This window comes from Aquarana catesbeiana, linkage group LG01, assembly GCF_042186555.1.
Source record: "Aquarana catesbeiana isolate 2022-GZ linkage group LG01, ASM4218655v1, whole genome shotgun sequence".
NCBI lineage: Eukaryota > Metazoa > Chordata > Amphibia > Anura > Ranidae > Aquarana > Aquarana catesbeiana.
In genome coordinates this window covers 215,717,518-215,737,130 of record NC_133324.1, presented here as the reverse complement: position 1 = coordinate 215,737,130, position 19,613 = coordinate 215,717,518, and the positions used below count along the sequence as shown (strand labels likewise).

Genomic DNA, 19,613 nt, shown 5'->3' with positions numbered 1-19,613 from the left:
TAAACAGGTAGCATTAGCAGTATTGAATCAAGGCAAAAGCATAAACAGAGATCAAGCCGAAGTTGGCAACAAAAAGTATAAGATTTAAAGTAGAGAGTAGTGAAGAGTGGTCGGCGATTTGGCAGCCAAGGATCAATCCCTGAGTAGGGGTAAATAAGGACACAATGTAGCAGAAGCAATTGGAGCTCTGGAAAATGCACAATAATATGGTAATCAGGAGTGCAGAGGCATGACTTAAATAGGAAGTTCAGGGGAGGAGCAAAGAGTTTAGAGTACAGCAAGAAACTGGGTATCAATAAAGACTAAGAGATAAAGCACGGGCCCACTTCCAAGCACCGCAAACCCTGGGTTCGGATCTTGAAAGGCTCGGCTTTAAAGACAAGGGTCAACAACAGGTAAAACACAATCTATCTATTGATCACAACCATTGGAAGGACAAATAGCAACCCCACCATGCCCACCATTCATCAGAAATGCTCTCCCACAAATATGCTGACTCTTTTGTGTTTTTAAAGTAGATCTCCATCTCTCTGGGGTATGCCCTCTAGAGTCATACAATAGAACACAAAATAATGGTTTTTAAAGGTATATATATATATATATATATATATATATATATATATATATATATATATATATATATATATACAGTAATACCTTGGTTTGCAAGCATAATTCATTCCACAAGCATGCTTGTAATCCAAAGCACTCTTATATCAAAGTAAATTTTCCTATAAGAAATAATGGAAGCCCCACAACCATTTATTCATATAAAAATGATCAAAATATGAGCAAAAGCTCATATTAATACTGTACAGTACTGTAGTAGTAATACTGTACTGTACTGTACCTCTATGTTGATAAAAAAAAGAAGAATCACAGTTTTAATGTAAAAAAAAAAAAAAGAATTACACTCACAATGTTAAGGAGTCTGGAGCTCATCCATGTAAAGCCGCTGTGTATATTACACTAAAGCCTCTGGTGTACAGTATACAGCGCTATATGTGGCCAGAGGTTCGGGGGCGATGGTGGCTCCCAGAGCTTCCTGGAGAACTAGGAGAAACTCGGGAACTGTTGACATCACTTCCGGGTGCTCTGAACGCAGGTTACACCCACCCCACCCAGCTGGGAGTGTCTCCAACAGCTTTACTGTACATATACACAGTGGCTTTACATGGATGAACACCAGACTCCCTAACATTGCGAGTTTAATTCTTTTGTTTTTACAGTAAAACTACTGCTCGTATATCAAGACAGTGCTCGTGTATCAAGACAAAATTTAAAAAAAAATGTTGCTCCTCTTTCAAAACGCTCGTATACCGCGTTACTTGTAAACCAAGATATTACTGTATATATATCTCACAAAAGTGAGTGAGTACACCCCTCGCATTTTTGTAAATATTTTCTCATATATTTTCATGTGACAACACTGAAACAATTACACTTTGCTACAATGTAAAGTAGTGAGTATACAGCTTGTATAACAGTGTATAACAGCGTAAATTTGCTGTCCCCTCAAAATAACACAGCCATTACAAAAGTGAGTACACCCCTAAGTGAAAATGTCCAAATTGGGCCCAATTAGCTACTTCCCTCCCTGGTGTCATGTGACTTGTTAGTGTTACAAGGTCTCAGGTGTAAATGGGGAGCAGGTGTGTTAAATATGGTGTTATCGCTCTCACTCTGTCATACTGGTCACTGGAAGTTCAATATGGCACCTCATGGAGAGAACTCTCTGAGGATCTGAAAAAAAGAATTGTTGCTTTACATAAAGATGGCCTAGGCCAGTGATGGCGAATCTTGGCACCCCAGATGTTTTGGAACTGCATTTCCCATGATGCTCATGCACTCTGCAGTGTAGTTGAGCATCATGGGAGATGTAGTTCCAAAACATCTGGGGTGCCAAGGTTTGCCATCACTGGCCTAGGCTATAAGAAGATTGCCAAGACCCTGAAACTGAGCTGCAGCACGGTGGCCAAGACCATAAAACGGTTTAACAGGACAGATCCCACTCAGAACAGGCCTCAGCATGGTTGATCAAAGAAGTTGAGTGCACGTGCTCAGTGTCATATCCAGAGGCTGTCTTTGGGAAATAGATGTATGAGTGCTGCCAGCATTGCTACAGAGGTTGAAGGGGTGGGGAGCCAGCCTGTCAGTGCTCAGACCATATGCCGCACCCTGCATCAAATTGGTCTGCATGGCTGTCATACCAGAAGGAAGCCTCTTCTAAAGATGATGCTCAAAAAAGCCTGCAAACAGTTTGCTGAAGACGAGCAGACTAAGGATATGGATTACTGGAACCATGTCCTGTGGTCTGATGAGACCAAGATAAACTTATTTGCTTCAAATGGTGTCAAGCATGTGTGGAGGCAGCAAGGTGAGGAGTACAAAGACAAGTGTGTCTTGCTTACAGTTAAGCATGGTGGTGGGAGTGTCATGGTATGAGTGTCACGTGACGTCAGAAGGGGGCTGGATCATCCGCTTATGTCACTGGGTGGCCCCGGCCCTCAGCTATATAACAGCTGTCATCACAAAGAGGCTTCAGTTGTCAGGAGCCTCCCATGGAGGAAGTTTTTTCCGTTTTTTTATCGGGTTGTCGGACGCTGTGATCGAAGATGAAAGGACATCACAGGGCTTTTTTTTTTTTTAATAAAGGACTTGTCCCAAATTGTCTACTGTCATTTTGACTATTTTTTTACCCATTCACATAGGGGGGGGCAGGATCTGGGGGTCCCCTTGTTAAAGGGGGCTTCTAGATTCTGATAAGCCCCCCACCCGCAGACCCCAACAACCACCAGGCAAGGGTTGGGGGGGAACCCATTCATTTTTTTCAATGATTTTTATCTATGTTGCCGGGACCCGACAATACATTACAGCCGTGTTTAGTTTTAAATGACATTTTTTCCTTTAGAAATATCATTTTGCTGTGGTACTGTTATAAACACGGGAAAGATGCACTACTTTACAGGCATACTAAGGACACCCCCAGGCACAATATTTAAAGGAATATTTCTTTTTTTATTGTTTCACTTTAAGCATTATTAAAATCACTGCTCCTGAAAAAAGTTGATTTTTAAAACTTTTTTTGCATTGATACATGTCCCCTGGGGCTGGACCCGGGTCCCCAAACACTTTTTATGGCAATAACATGCATATAGGCTTTAAAATGAGCACTTTTGATTTTTCATGTTCTTGCCCGATAGACACACCTTAACGGTGTTCGAGTGTTCGTACAAATTTTTTGCCTGTTCGAAAGTTCTGGTGCGAGCTGAACCGAGGGGGGGGGGGTTCGGCTCATCCCTATTGAGTTTTTTTGAGGGGAAAGCAAATTTACACTTACACTGTACATTCACTAATTTACATTGTAGCAAAGTGTCATTTCTTCAGTGTTGTCACATGAAAAGATATAATAAAATATTTACAAAAATGTGAGGGGTGTACTCGCTTTTGTGAGATACTGTATATATGTGGGTGATAGAGAGTAAAGATTAGTGACTAGTCACTATCAAAATTTAGCACATATAGTTCTTACCAGTTCAGCATAATTTGACTATTGGTAAACATAAAGTACATGTACAGTATGGGTAATGATTATATGTGTATGTATAGCCAAAACTTATTATTAGTTTTGGATAGAGTAGGAATAGTTTAGATTATTTCTAGAATAGAATTAAGTAGATTTACCCTATATTTGTCCCGATGACCATTGTATCAACGACAAACCAATGGAAAATCCAAAATTTTACAGTTGTCACCAAAATGAGGGTAAATCTTCCAGTGGGGATAGCTGTTCCAGTGACAGCTGTCTAAAAGGAGAATTCCCCCCACTTTGCAGAGATTTCCTCCTACTTCCTGTTGTATCTCCAGGACAAGAAATAAAGGGAAATGTCCTCATATCTACACATAGAAAAAAAACAAATGACTGGCATTTTGACCCTAAAACAAAATAAAGTTTGTATATAGACTTTACTTTTCAGTGATATGCAAAACATATACAACATAACACAAAACATAACATATAACACATATAACAAAATAGTTGTATAAACTACTGCTACTTGGGAAATGGGAAATATGTAAGCAGGATTGTTTTTTTGCATTCCTAGCCATTTCTCTGTGTTGCATCACAAATGTAAGCTAATTTTTGAAACACCCACATCTATTCCAGCATGGTAAGATCTGTTAATTGCTTTTACCTGCACCAGTGCTAAACTTAGAGATCCAGGGATTGTGAGATATGCCGCTTCTTCACAGGAAGTGTCAGTTCTTAGATTACAGACAGAGGTCATACATTAACCTGTGTAGTACCATGCCACGTGCCTCATCTGTGAACACAAACAGAAAATTCTGACACAGGAATGAGAAGATTTATTCTACTATAGACTCTGCATACAGGCCAACAAATGACTCCATTATAACTACATTATAAATATAGCTGAGCAGGTGAAAAACACAAGGCTTTTAATGCATTTAAAAGGACAGATTTCTGTACTTTTAGTTGCAGACTTGTATGCTTACTTTTAATTTCCCTGGTTCATCTCTAGTAATTAATCTGCAGATTACAACCTTGTCATATCCCTTATTCAATATGCATTATGCACACTAATACAACTGGCAAAATCCACTGTGAGTAGGATTATGTCAGGCTCCCTGCTGTCATTGCATATAGGGAAACGAAAGCTAATATGCAGAGACGCCATCCAGACAACAGGGAGTGATGACAGAAAAATAAAACTATGTGATGGCTTTCTCCATCATTTCTTTTATGTAAACAATTTTAAAAGGTTTTACCAAATGCACAAAAGAAATGGGTTTCAGTAAAGTCAAGCAAAGGAAAAAGGAGAATCATTTTAGAAATACGGCCACTTTTCAAGTTTAGGTACACATTGGTAGGTGTTCAGCATCTGACCACTTTTTTGTCCTGAGAACTTCAATAGCCTGACCGTCTGGCACAGACCTTAAAAAGTAAAGGAAGTTGTATTCTTCATGATATAAAATAACATGAATCTGAGAGTAAGATGCTGTCATGGCTATGGTAGATGATTAAAGCCAAGAACACATGTTCAGAGCTCATGCTGCTGAACTTCACACAGCATGAAAGAAACTGCCAGGGGGTTCAACTGAATGACCTCCACCCAAAGTTGCAATATACATTTTATTGAGAATGACACATAAATAGGTTACCTTACAACCTATAAAGTTTATAACTACTCTGCATGTCTTCTATAGTCTCTCTTACTTTGCTTTTTTCACAATATGATGACAAATAGATGACAAAACACCCATTTACGAATAGCTTTATTGGTTTTCATTCTGAGATATTTTTTATCATGATCACTATGGAGAAAATAAGCGCATAAATTGGACAATGTACCGATGATAAATACTCATTAGAGAGCTGTACTTTATAATGACACCGCAAAACATCATGATGCTAAGGAGTACTGGTAGGTCTCAGCTATACATTGGATTCTAAAGAATAAGTGCACTTAAGAGATAAGCATTAGTGTAATGTAATATAATTACCTCTGAAGCTATTCTCCTGAGAACTCTTGCCTAGAGATGCACAACCTCTTCCCAAATCCTCACAAGGGGAACAATGCAACAATGAGAACAATTTGGAAGAGAACATGAGGGACTCTAGGCAGCCCACTTGGTGAAGATCTAAACATTTAAAGGGAAACCATAAGGATAAAAACATGAGAGCTGCCATTGCCAACTTTATTTTAAAGGTGCAGTCTCTGAGTTTGACCTCCTTATGGCTACAATACTATTTAATAAATCACTGAACCTCAAAATATATTGTGTGTACAAGCTTTTGTTTGCATTTGAGCTGCTTTTCTTCCTCATACAAGTCAATTTAAATGTGCAAGCTACTTAAAGCAGCTTGATGGAATTAAGAAACAATCTAATGAGACTCACATTGTATCACATTACACTAATGCTTATCTTGGGCAACTGAAAGCAAGGCTGTGTTTAGCCATCATGTTGCTCTAGGCAAACCTGAATGATAAGCACCTTTAGTACAAGCTCCATCCCTTGTATCTTGCAGGGCTAGATTTCTGCATAGTCAACATAGGGTGAGGCCTAGGGTGGCAAGGCTGATAGGGGTGGCACATAACCATCTATACATTATGTTACAGATTGTCAGTAACACATTTTCATGTATAACAAAAGGTTCCAGACTACTGCCCTACCTCCCAGTACATTCCAGCTCCAGTCCTATTGAGGCTCCCTTACAGTGTACTCTTCTTGGAGGAACAGTGTACTATGTACTTACAGTCCATCCACTGTGGATCTGTGCATCTATAATACATTTTTTTAAATCCAGTTCAGATTGCGCAAAGTGTCTCTTTTACCTTCTCCACCCCCAGCATTTGCATACCACATGTAGCTATGGTATTATTATTACTATACAGGATTTATATAACGCCAACAGTTTGCACAGCGCTTTACAACACTATTGGAAACAGTACAGTTACAATACCATTCAATACAGGGGGAATCAGAGGGCCCTGCTTGTTAGAGCTTACTGATCTTGTTGCAACAGTAGAGGCTGCCATGCATGACTTGATTTTTGATTGCTCGGCCTACAAGTAGGGGAAGAGGAGGGTGGGCACAAGACCATTGACCTGGGGACCAATAACCTGGCTCTGGTGTCATAAGAGTATTTAAGTAAACCTATTTGCTAGCATTTACTATTAGAGGAAGTCTGTGGGCTGCGAACCAAGCCTATTCTGACACTTTTTTGTTTAGAAGTAAAAATCTGTATTTTTGCTAGAAAAATGCTCAGAACCCCCAAACATTTTAAATATATTTTTTTAGCAGAGTCCCTATACAATAAAATGACAGTCATTGCTTTTTTTTATGTCACATGGCATTTCTGCAGCAGTTTTTCAAACACAGTTTCTAAAAAAAAAACATTTTAAGGAAAAAAAAAGAAAAACACAACCAAATATAACCCAATTTTTTTGCAACAATTTAAATATGAAGTTACGCCGAGTAAATAGATACCTAACATGTCATGCTTTAAAATTGTGCACGCTTGTGGAATGGGGCCAAACTTTGGTACTTAAAAATCTCCATAGGAGATGCTTTAAAAATGTTTACAGGTTACCAGTTTAGAGTTGTAGAGGAGGTGCTAGAAATATTGCTCACGCTATAACATTCGCAGTGATACCTCACATGTGTAGTGCGATCACTGTTTACATATGTAGGCATGACCTAAGTATGTGTTCGCTGCTGCGTGTGAGCACGGGGTCGGGGCGCTTTAAAAAACTTTTATTTTTGTAAATATTTATTTTATTACTTTTTTTAATTTTCATAGTGTCCCTTTAAAAAAAAAATTGGATCACTTTTATTGCGATCATAAGAAATGTAAACATCTCTTGTGATAAGAATAAAGCATGTCAGGTCCTCTTTACGGAGAGATCTTGGGTCAATAAGACCCCACATCTCTTGTCTACAATAGAAAGCATCAGATAAAAAAAAAAAAAACATTGATCTAATTAATGCTTTCCAAAAAAAGCTGTGAATTGGAAGTGACGTAATCGCTCCCGGCCTCCTAGGCCACAGAGATGAGCGGAGGCTATCCTTCCTCTGCTCATCTCTATGGCCAGCCACTGCACCTGACAGATCGGTTCTTGAGCTTCCCGATGAGCCAGGTAATCCCAAGAACCACCAGAATGCGGCGTAGGGTGGGGGGGGGTGCGACCCCTCCCACTGCTTTTAAAAGTGATCCATTAACTGTTTGGATCACTTTTAGGAGAAAAATCAGCGGCTGCTGAAAATTTTAATACCAGGGTTAAGGCATCGAGTTACAGTCATCTACTGTAAAATCATGACGTATTTTTCCCAGTTAGGCGGTCAGTAAGTGACAGATTACCAAACAGGAGAAATGAGAGATGATGCCATGTTTCTTGCAATATAATTTTAGAATAGAAATTACTGACTCCATTCATCCCCTATCTTACATACATACAGTACATACGTACACATACTAGGGCAAATTCAGACAGTAGTCCATTAAAGCAGAAGTACAGCCAAAGCTCATTTGGCTGTACTTCTCCTGTGGATCACAGGAGTGCAGTTCGTTTTGCACACCTGTGACCCATTGTCACAGAACTGGTCCAGGCTCAGGAAAGATTGCAACCATATGGTCGGGATCCGCCCACATGCCTGGACCAGCCTCTTAGCAAGCCGCTGAGAGCCAGAGCCGGCCACTCCTGCCCCCTCCACAGCCCAGCGTTCCAGTAAGCGCACAGGAGGGCGGGGGGCAGAGCAGACAGTGGTGACTGACAGCGAGCTCTAAGAACCAAGCAATCGGGAGAGTTTGAACACTCGGTTCTCAGCCTTAGAGCTGGTGGGGGACAGATGCAGCATCCACCTAGGTAAGTATGATTTAAAAAAAAAAAAAAACAATTCCCATACTTCTCTTTTAATCTCCCAGCATCTATTCAGGGTGTGGGAGAAACCTGGAGTACTTGAAGGAAACCAACGCAAACACAGTGAGAATGTGCTCCAGATAGTGTTCTGCCTGGACATTGCCAAATACCCCAGTTCTGCAAGGCAGAAGTGCTAACCACCAAGGCACTGTGCTGTCCAAAATCAACCATTAAATATCAAATAGGTACTTTCCCTTTAAATAAAGGTCATTGTCTTTTTATTTCTACAGGTGAATAGTGTTTTGGCCACAGGCAAAGAATACATAACATAATGTGATGGCTTTTTCTGTTTCTATTTGACATTATGGCTGCTGTAAGCAGACAGGAGATTCTCCCTTCTACTAAAGGGCACTCTGTTGGCGTAGACTCCTGTGTTCTAAACCTTGACAGGTCTGATTCATGCAGTAGTAACTCTGCTCCCTTCTCACAACATGGTCAATGGCTATAAATGTCACGAGCAGCCTCTCGTGCAAAGGTTAAATATTTGGAGACATCAAAAGCATTCTGTGTTGATTATGATACTTATTGATTGGCCACTTGATTATAAAGCAGCAGAATGGAAAAAATCAATATGCCTTTTTATCTCCAGAAGTATAGGGAGATGCCACAGTTCAATCTAACCTTCACATTACACATGACCTGTTTACTTTATAGAAATGATGTTAATCTCTTTACTTCCCTAATAAAAAAGAACCAAGCGACTTTTGTGGCTTCATACAGACCTTAAAATTCAGATCATGTCTTCCTTGAGTCAATTTGTTCAGAAATCTGTGATACTGGCCTTGTGTTTAATACAGCACAATACAAAGCATTTTATTTAGAGGGATTCCGACCTCAAAAAATGTTCTTGCATAAAGCAGGTTGAATGAAAAAAAATACAGATACTTCTATCCACACGAATGAGGTGAATAGAGGAATCTCCACCCCCGGCGACAATGTATTCTGACAGCTGGATTATTCGCTGTCAGAATTCAATGATTAACAGCTGTAGCCACTGATCGACAAAAGTTTTCCACCTTGTCCGTTCAACAGAAGTCAAAACAATTGACTTTTTTTGAATGGGGATGGCCACACGTGGATCAAAATTCAGCCAGTCCCAGTTAGAAGGGAGTGGAATCACATCATTGAGGTGCGGTGGATGATTACAAGAGTCACATTTTGTTTTTCATACTGGATATTCCATCACTTTTTGGATTTTTGTTCACACTGCATATGTCCTTGCAGACAGACTCTCTAATATTATCACCTCTTTAATCTCCCCTGACCAAACGGGATTTATCCCGACCAGTCAAATCACAGATAATATTAGACTCGCATCCAATATCATACAAGATCTTTTCTCATGCAAGGTGCTTCTCCTGAGCCTTGACATCCACAAGGCCTTCCACAGTGTGTTATGGCCATTTCTCAAATTGATCCTTGAGAAATTTGGCTTCCTATGGGCCTTTGTACCACGGATTCTGGGCACTTTACTGCCACACGGATAAAACTCCTGGGCTGCAACTCAGATTATTTTACACTGGGCAGAGACCCCTTTCACACTGGGGTGTTTTTCAGGTGTTTTTCAGGTGCTTTAGTGTTAAAAAAAGCCCCTGTAAAGCGCCTGAAAGAAGCCTCATCTGCAATCGCAATGTGAAAGCCCGAGCCCTTTCACACTGCCAGCGCCCATAAAATGCTGGTAAAGCGCCGCTTAAGACCCCTTTCACACTGGGGCGTTTTTCAGGCATTTTTCGGGCACTGGCAGTTTGACAGGGCTCAGGCCATCGGCGTACCCAGCCCGGTGGCAAAAACACGAAAGCGCTGCAAAGAAGCTGCTTGCAGGACTTTTTTTGACGCCCTGCCAGCGCAGCGCCCCAGTGTGAAAGCACTCGGGCTTTCACATTGGGATTGCAGATGAGGCCTCTTTCAGGCGTTTTACAGGCGATTTTTTTTTTTACGCTAAAGCACCTGAAAAAGGCCGCAGTGTGAAAGGGGTCTCAGTGTGAAAGCACTCGGGCTAAAGTGCCTGAAAAATGCCTGAAAAACTCCCCAGTGTGAAAGGGGTCTAAGGGATACTTAAAGGGGGACCAAGAATTCAAACTTAGTTTGTACGCAGATGACGTCCTATTATTCTTGACAGACCCGATCATTTCTATGCCCAATCTTATTTCCACTCTATGCAAATTCCATGACATTTCAGGTCTGGGAGTTAACCTCTCCAAATGCTCTGCCCTCCCGATAAATATACCCCAAAATATGGTATCCTCCATTCAATCTAATTTCGGCTTCTCAATGGAAGGACAGACGCTGCCTTTTCTGGCCATTAAATTGGCCCCTAAACTCCACAGACTATACCTCGCTACCTATCCTCAAGCATTCACAGGTATTAGGCAGCTACTACACATGTGGGGCCCATACCACATTACATTCTTAGGTAGGATCCAGGCCGTGAAGATGTCAATACTCCCAAAACTATTGATTTTTTTTCAGGGCCCTCCCCATCTATATCTCAGGCCAGATGATTGAGCTGATTCAAAGGGATGTCAATAACAAAAAACCCCATCCTGGGTAGGAATATGTTATATAGACCGAGAGCTATGGGTGGGCTGGGACTACCGAATCTTTGGCTATATTACCTCTCTGCCAGACTTATCCAATTGGCACAATGGCACACCCTCCCGAATTGTGTCCCTTGGCTCCGCTTTGAGCGGACTTCCATAGTTCCATATTTCCTACCCAGGCTACTAGTGCCCCAAAGATATATCCACTCTAAACTTAGTGGTGGGACAATCTCTACACCTATGGTCATTATATAAAAGAAAATTCTCACTACTCCCATCTGGCCCCAGGTTAGCATCCTTTGTCAGGGACCCCGCATTCCACTCGGCATCCCCCCCCAAGTGCTTTTGTCCTTTGGATCTCGAAAGACCTTATTCATTGACCTAGACTCATTATTAAAGGATGGGGTAATCTGCTCTTTCTCATCCCTACAAACAACCCACTCCCTCCCTAAAACAGAATTTTACAAATATCTGCTGATCAGACATTTTTTCAGCTCCCATTATTCCCTGAGTGTAACTAGTACAGCCACCACATTCGAACACTTATGTGGTCCCTCATCTAGGGACAAAGGAACTATCTCCTCAATATATAACTATTTGCATGGTCTGGGCCTTCCAGATAAATCCGCAGCTATGCTTGGCTGGAAGGCAGAGACCAGTCAAGAGTCTAACCTGGAAGAATGGTTAGATAGGATCTCTAACATGCACAAATGCACTAAACCCATAGCGGTGAAGGAAACAGTGGTGAAATTGCACATGAGATGGTATTACACCCCCTTAAAGTTGCATACATTTTCCCCCACTGTCTCCGAAAACTGCTTTAGTGGTTGTCTCGAGAGGGGGACCCACCTGCATATCTTCTGGAGTTGTAAAGCACTTAAGCAGATCTGGCAAAACGTAGCTCCCAAAGTGGCTGAGATCACAGGTATTTTGACGACCCTGACACATCAGATGTGTCTATCCTTCGCAGAAATACCTGAACCTGAAATTCCCCCCCTGAACAAAAACTGGCACATACTCTATTTAGTGCGGTCCACTGGACTATCGCCTTGTTCTGGTGTGCTCCTGAGGTCCCATGGGACCAGGTCCTTAAACATATGGCGGCCATACAACTCATGGAGAAAGTATTTCATACTATCATGGACTCCATGCCCATCTATGATAGGAAGTGGAAGTCCTGGTCCTCATGATCCTAAAGTGATTATATATGCTCTCCCATTAAAAACGACCCTGATAATACTGCATTGTAAACATTCCTTATCATAAGGTCATGACTTCTTTATTTTGTTTAATGGTTTGTTGGTTCTGTATTTTGTTTGCTCCTTTCAACCTTTTCTTTCTGTAGTAGAAGTGTCAATGAGAACTTGGGTTGCCCGCTATACCCTCAGCAAGTTTTTGGGCTCCTCTCATTGGACTGACTCTCTTAGCTGATCAACATATGTGACAATACGGATTGAAGCTGATAGAAATGGCCCCATGTGGTCTTCAGACCACCAAATATTGTTATATGTACTTCACTATTACCGATTGTATAACTTGTTACATACATTGTACCGCCTTCTGTATTTGATGCTTATTGTTACTACTCTTTATTTTCTACAATAAAATCGTTTGTATTACAAAAAATAAAAAATCTATTTTGTATTTTTAACGTTCATTTCAGTGTTCAGTACTTAGGGGTTGATTTAAGGCGATCAGACTGCGCACTTGCACAAGTGCAGTTGCACTCTGCCAGTGCAGTTGCTCCAGAGCTTAGTAAATGTGGTAAAGCTCTGTCTACTTCCATCATCCAATTGTATGCAAGCAAAAATGCTGTTTTTAAAATATCACTTTACCTGATTGGGTATTCTTTGTAACATGAAGCATTACCTTATTTACTAAGCTCTGGAGCAACTGCATTTGCAGAGTGCAACTGCACAGTCTATTTGCCTTTAGTAAATTAACCACATTAGTATTACACTTGCTTTCCGCAGTTTGCTGGAGAATGCCCTAACCACATATGATGGTGCTTATGATCATTGCCTATTACTAATCAGATTGTTTTATGTGCATGCTCAAAATATTGCAATGATATAGGTTTTCTCAGTGGCTGTGGCCTAAAAATATTAAATATGATGTTGCCACAGAAGCAATAACAGACTGTCAGCGAGTGCTACAGTATTTTCTGCAAATCAGACTGGATACTGTTCAGTACACTGTGCATAGAGCAATAGACATATATAAAAAGCAGTAAACTATAGTAATAAATCACATTCTGTGTATTGGAGTTAGATCAGCTAAGAAGTTATTTAATTTCTATGTGCTGTAGCTTGTTGCACTGTATATCATTGTTCCTATTGAATAAACCCCACTTTCTTGAGCTTATTCTTGTCTTTAGCCAGAAACAAAAGTCTAGGAAGGATTATACCAAAACTGGCCCTAGGCAAACACTGCTGAGATGGGGAATGCATGTGATTTTACCAGCGTCACTCCACTGTTGAACTGGAGATGGGGAGTGTTTGATCTCCGGGTTCAAAATGCTCTTGACGCACAGGGACATGTCTAGAAATACTGTGATGCGCAGCAAAAATTTTGGGGTGGGGGCATTGGTATTTATGTATTTTTAGGGGCACTCCTGAGTCAGCAAAAGAACACATTTCCAGGATCTGCGTGCTACTGACACAAGAATGAAGGACACATTTCAAAGGTGTGTCTCAATGGACACTGAAGTGCTGAATGGAAAAAGATGTAAAAAATAAAATGTGAAAAAAGCTTTACACGAGCACAATATTCTTGTCATTGCAAATGTCATGTGAAAATAGTTATTTTAGTGTTTAACCACTTGCCGACCGTATAACCTAGATATACAGCGGCAAGGTGGCTCATCTGCATCAGATCACGTACCTAGTACATGATCTGACACTTCCAGGTAGGAGGCGCGCACGCTGCCCATGACCCAGCCATGCTGTGATTAAACACAGCAGATGTCAATCACCCTCTGACAGAACAGGGCTCTGTCCTATGTTAATTCATGATGATCCCTGGGTGCCGGCAGTAATCCATTGGCCGGCACCCAGCGATTGTAATGCATTTACACAGGCAGAGCCCTGTCCTATCAGCGTGGAAGTAATAGATTTTCTTTCCCCACAAAAGGGAATAAAAGCACCACACACGGTACACCAAACACTGGCTAGGCATACATTTACCCTTTGATTGCTCTAGATGTTTAACCCCTTCCCAGGCAGGGTCATTAGTACAGTGACAGTGTATATTTTTAGCACTGATCACTGTATTAGTGTCACTGGTTCCCATAAAGTGTCAGTTATTGTCCGAATGTCTGTTGCAATATCACAGTCCCACTATAAGTCGCTGATTGCCACCATTACTACTAAAAAAAAAATGAAATAAATAAAAATTCCAGTATATATCCCATAGTTTGTAGAAGCTGTAACTTTTGCTGGCTCAATCAGTATACGCTTATTGGGTTTTTTTTACCAAAAATAAGTAGCAGAATACATTTTGGCCTAAATTTATCAAGAAATTTGATTTTTTTTTACATTTTTTTTTATTGGATATGTTTTCTAGCAGGAAGTAAAAAATATTCCTCCCCCCGCAGAATTATTTTTTCTGCCCCTATATGTCCCCAGTCTGCTGCCCAGCATCATTCATCGCACATCCTCTGAGCCCCAGTCGTCCTGGACCCACCTCAACCTGTTACAAGACAGGGAAAAGAGAAGCAGCACAGCGGTGAGCTCATTTTTCTGTCACTCTGTTTTCTCCCCCTATCAGCATGATTTTTGCCAGCACATGAACCTGCTGACTCCTGTACTGCTGTGATGTAGTTGGGGAAACATTTATTCTTTAACCCCTCTGATCTCTGTTTTTTTGCTATTTAATCACACTGCCAACAGGACATGTATGCTGCGCAACATTACGTAAACCATTCGGCATGGCTGGATGCTTCTCAAATGTCTCGGGACTCAAGTTTTACCATCCTGAGTAGTTTCTATTCACTGCAACTTTCCAGTTTTCTAAAATTATTACCTGACGCGTCTATATATGTACATCCGCTGACTACTTTTAAACAGGAATGTAGCCTGGAAGATTCGCTCAAATATGCCTTCTCCTTCACCTACAAATTACTGTTCACCTAATCATCTTATAGAGCTGTCTCCTACAGTATGTTCCAAAGTCTCCAACTATGTCCTACAAATCATCCATCATTAACAAGTATCTGAGTACAAAATGATGACACGGTGGTACCACCCGTTACACTACATCGAATGCACCCTTCAATATCAGACCGTTGTTGGTGTTGCAAGTCAGACAGGGGAGACATGTTTCATATATTTTGGTCATGCTCAGCCCTTCATCCCTTCTGGAAGCAAGTTCACGGTATTGTGCAGACATTTACAGATACTCAAGTTCCTTTCATGCCTTCTTTCTTTCTTTTACACCATACTCCAATGATGGTGTACAAGAAGTAAGGCAATAGTGTCAATGCAACACAATCTTATGTTCCTAGGTTGTGGAAACCCATGAATGTACCCTCCTCCTTGGCACGATAGCTCTGTAAAGATATCCAACATATGGAGAGCCTGACTTGTGCCTTCAAAGGCACCAGTGGCGACTCTAGGAACAATATATGGGGGGGCATATAAGATACCACAGTCAAAACTTTAAGGTACAGAAGAGCAATTTAACAGAACATGGCTTTGCTGGCTCAAGTACTCTTGCACTGCCTAATTTGAGCGCATCTTGCTGGCTGATCATCTCCTCTATCCCTAAGGTAGTGAGACGGGAAGGAGAACCCATGGTTAGATAAGGTACCAACCACACGTAGGAGTGGGATGCCTCCAGGATACTGCTGGTATTTGGAGACTTCTGTAGCCCAATCAATTGAAAATCAAGCTGAGGACAGGTTTAACCTCTGCTCTTCCCTTTTCTCCCTCTCTCAGAATTCCCTACCCTTCTTCACTGTTACCTCATTCCCTCTCTCTCACCCTCTCCTTTTTCTTCCCCTCCCTCCCTTCCCTTGATGATATGGTATCATCTAGTGAAGTCAAGAGGAGCAACCTTTTCAATGTCAAATATGTATGGTCATCTACTTTGCTTATCGCTGCTGTGGGTTGTCTGCTAAATCATTAGTGCTGGAAAGATAGTACTTATAAATGTAAACCCTTGATACTGCTACATATTGGTAATTTGGTCTATAATTACCTAAGGATTGTTTGTTTTTTATTATACCTAATGAAGGGTGGTCTGTATTATATTGTCTTTGTTTTGGATTTTAACCCTTTTACTGTAAAAAAGAAAAGATTTCCTGAATAAAGAATTAAAAAAAAAAAAAAAAAAAGATCAGCTCAGACATGAGAAAGCAAAGCCCAACTATTCTACCAAGATATCCACCCCCACGCAGGGTCACAGTGCAAAAGAAGGCACAGAAGTCAGTAATGGGGAAAATATCAGTTGTAGGGAGACCACGGGCAATACTGATGTCTATTCCTTTGCCCCTCTGCTTGTCTGTTATGTGAACAGCTTACAAAATTCAAGTAACTCATACCAAGAAAATGTATCTTTTACTGGTCTAACTTCAGCAGAGTGAATTCTAAACTTAAGAACTTAAAGACAAACTATAATGGTTTGGAGGTCAATTCTATTTAATTTTTTTAAGTTTACTTTTTTAAACTGATATTTTATATCTCTTCTACTATAGAAAGGCGGCTATGACAAAGGATTCCCAGTGCATCCTAGGTATTCTAGCATGCACAGCTCAGTATACACGTTTCAGCAATGCCGGGATGAATGAAATTCCCGTGCATGCACAGGAGTGACATCATCACCGCTTGGCCAATGAAACTGGCTAGTGAAAAGTACCGAAAGCCGAAGCAGCAAAAGATGACAGCGGCCAGCGGGGAGCTCCAGGATACCGCAGTGCTGGAGAGAAAGTGAGTATTTCACCCTATTAAGATAAAAAAAGTTGCTGTAAAAGCTTAAATACCCTAGTACCTCTTTGGGATCATGTCCAAAGATATTTGTTTTGTGTCAATTTTTTTCTCCCAATACAAGTCATTAGGAATGCAAAGACAGCTTGAAGCAGATAAAAAAAAAATCAGATGCATAGCAGAAGGTGGTCAGAAGCACTTGTGGAGGAACTCCTCAAAACTGATCTCAACTAGGAACCTAATGCACCTAGAAGTACACTGCATTCACTAGATATACTGGGGTTGCTATACTAAAACTGGAGAGTGTAAAATCTGGTGCAGCTGTGCATGATAGCTAATCAGGTTCTAACTTCTGATTTTTAATTAAGCTTTGACAAAAAAAACTGGAAGCTGATTGGTTTTTAGGCAGAGCTGCACCAGATCTTGTACTCACCAGTCTTTGTTAATCAAGCCCACTGTTAGGGCAGCTATCACATGTAGTCACCCTGCCCTAAAGAGCAATTTAGTTCTGCCAGGCTGTAGCCAGCCTTTGCTGAATTCATGTTTCTGCTATCTGTTGGTTTCGCCATAAAGTTAATGTTTACTTACTGCTACTGGGGAGTGTCCCTGGCAATAATGTAAAAGGATCCAGTAATCAAGGTTATGTATATTTATGTCTTCCTGGCCAACCACTAAGAGGTTTATTGTCAGGAGTACATGCTTGGGAAGGACATACATTTTTAATATTTGGGGTGGGGTGGAGGTCAGGAAGCTTTCTTCTTTTTTAAGTTCAGCTGGGGGAGAATGTATACTGCTGTTTTTAATAAACCAGACCTGCTGCCTTGGGAAGTCCATATGTGCTATGCTGTAAGGAGCAAGGCCTTGGTACGAGGCCCAAGCTTGCACTGCCTTGCTGAAGGTAGTTTCCTAGAAGGAGTGGAATTGATCCTAGGAAGGAGCACCAATTATTAACTTTGGCTTCTGGAGGTGCTTGAGAACCTGGAATTGGACTTGGACCTCACAGGGAGTCTGGTGTTTTGCATCTGGCAACTGCTCTAATGTCAAATGTTCAAGAATCATAGGGTGCCAGTGGGTTAAAGGTCCTTTTACCTGTGAAAACTGTAAGTGGAATTTTGGAGTCTGCCACATTCCTGTGCCCTAGAGCCAGATAAACTCTACTTTTCTGACTAAAAGTGACTGATGCCCATCTGTCCATAATCCCCACTGTAAGTCAAGGACTCAACTCTGAGGTGATATGTCGGCCCATCTGACCTCTGGTCCCTAATAGTCTTTAGGGGGGTAAAGGGATGCTACACATGTTTGTGGTAACTTGCAGTAAAACACATTTGTGCATCATGTGCAGCTGTGATAGAGTGCATTGCTGTGCGCTGTATAAAAGAAAACGTAAGCTGCATTGTTTTGGCTGCTCTAACACAGTACAGTACATCTTAAAGCTGGACTAAGGTAGTAGGTAGGTTTTTATTGAAGAAGAGACTTTGGGGGTGATTTACTAAAGGCCAATTCCCTTTGCACTGAAAGTGCACTTTCAAGTGCAGTCGCTGTAGATCCGAGCGGGACATGCAAGGAAAATAAAAAACAGCATTTTAGCTTGCACATGATTGAATGATAAAATCAGCAGAGCTTCCACTCATTTCAGATATACCCCATAGATTTAGAGCGACTGCACTTCCAAGTGCACTTGCGGTGCAAAGTGGTTTTGCCTTTCGTAAATAACCCCCTTTGTGTTTCTCTTCAGCTCCTGCCTTTACTGCTAGAAATTGTTCTTCTCATTGTACAATGAGCAGCTCAATGTATATCTCAGAATACTTTGGGTGCCAGGATGAACGGACTGTTGTGCACATGTATGTCATCCCAGGTCCACCAGATGTCAAACCTGGAAATTGACCGGGTGACAATGTCAGCAGTGAGGACAAAGAAAAGAGGGAATTTGTGGACTTTGAAAAGCTGCAGGAAGGGAGGGGGTGCACTTTAGAAGGTAGGTAAGTGTGACATAATATGCAAAAACGTAGAGCATACTTGCACATTATGGCAAGTGTCCATCAATCCCTAATGTGAATTTTAGTTCTGCTTTAACTCATAATAACAATTTGCGTTATTGTAGCGCATTAGGTTTGATTCACAAAGCTTTAACACCAGGATAAAGATCCTTATTTAACCAATGTGACTGCAATTAATAAACCCTATTGAACTCGGCTAAAAGCTACTTGTGCCACCAAATGCCATACTGATGCAGAGAAATCGGTAAAGTCTTTAATGACTGACACTTCTGGGAGTGTTGATTTTCTGGTCCCCTGCTAAACCTAGTGAATCCTCCTACCTGTCTATACATCACTTCAGGACACAGTACAGTACAGAGGAGAATACAGCGCAAAATAGCTCTGCATCAGAGTGCCATTGAGTGTTACAGGCAGAAGGAAAGGTACATACTGACTATCTTCTTTTTGCAAGGACAAATTTTTGGCATTTTTAATTTTAGCAGCATATCAGCTTTAAATTACATGACATACATGACAATTACATATGGATTCAGATTTTCCTTTATAATACCTATTGTTTTGGTTACATTTTAGAATTTTCTGCCTCCAATCACAAGTAGGTTCTCAAGTTGGGAAACAGTACTCCAGCAGACGCATATTGTGCCCTTTTTAAATTACTGTTTCTGGTCCGGTGTGAGTTTTACCTGTCGCTTGGAAGGCATCCTATTT

The 19,613-nt window shown here is 41.0% G+C and overlaps 1 protein-coding gene across 2 annotated transcripts in view; it reads right to left on the bottom strand.

Moving 5' to 3' along the window:
* Nucleotides 1-19,613, bottom strand: part of CTXN3 (cortexin 3) — a 170,637-nt gene that overhangs the window by 89,970 nt on the left and 61,054 nt on the right. Inside the window, exons 2-3 of one of the 2 annotated variants that reach the window (XM_073625000.1) lie at nt 4,197-4,325; nt 3,685-3,897 (exon numbers count right to left, since the gene is read on the bottom strand). The gene's annotated coding sequence lies outside the window, so the exon portion shown is untranslated. The remainder of the gene's footprint in view (nt 1-3,684; nt 3,898-4,196; nt 4,326-19,613) is intronic. The other variant, XM_073624993.1, reaches the window with a different exon arrangement.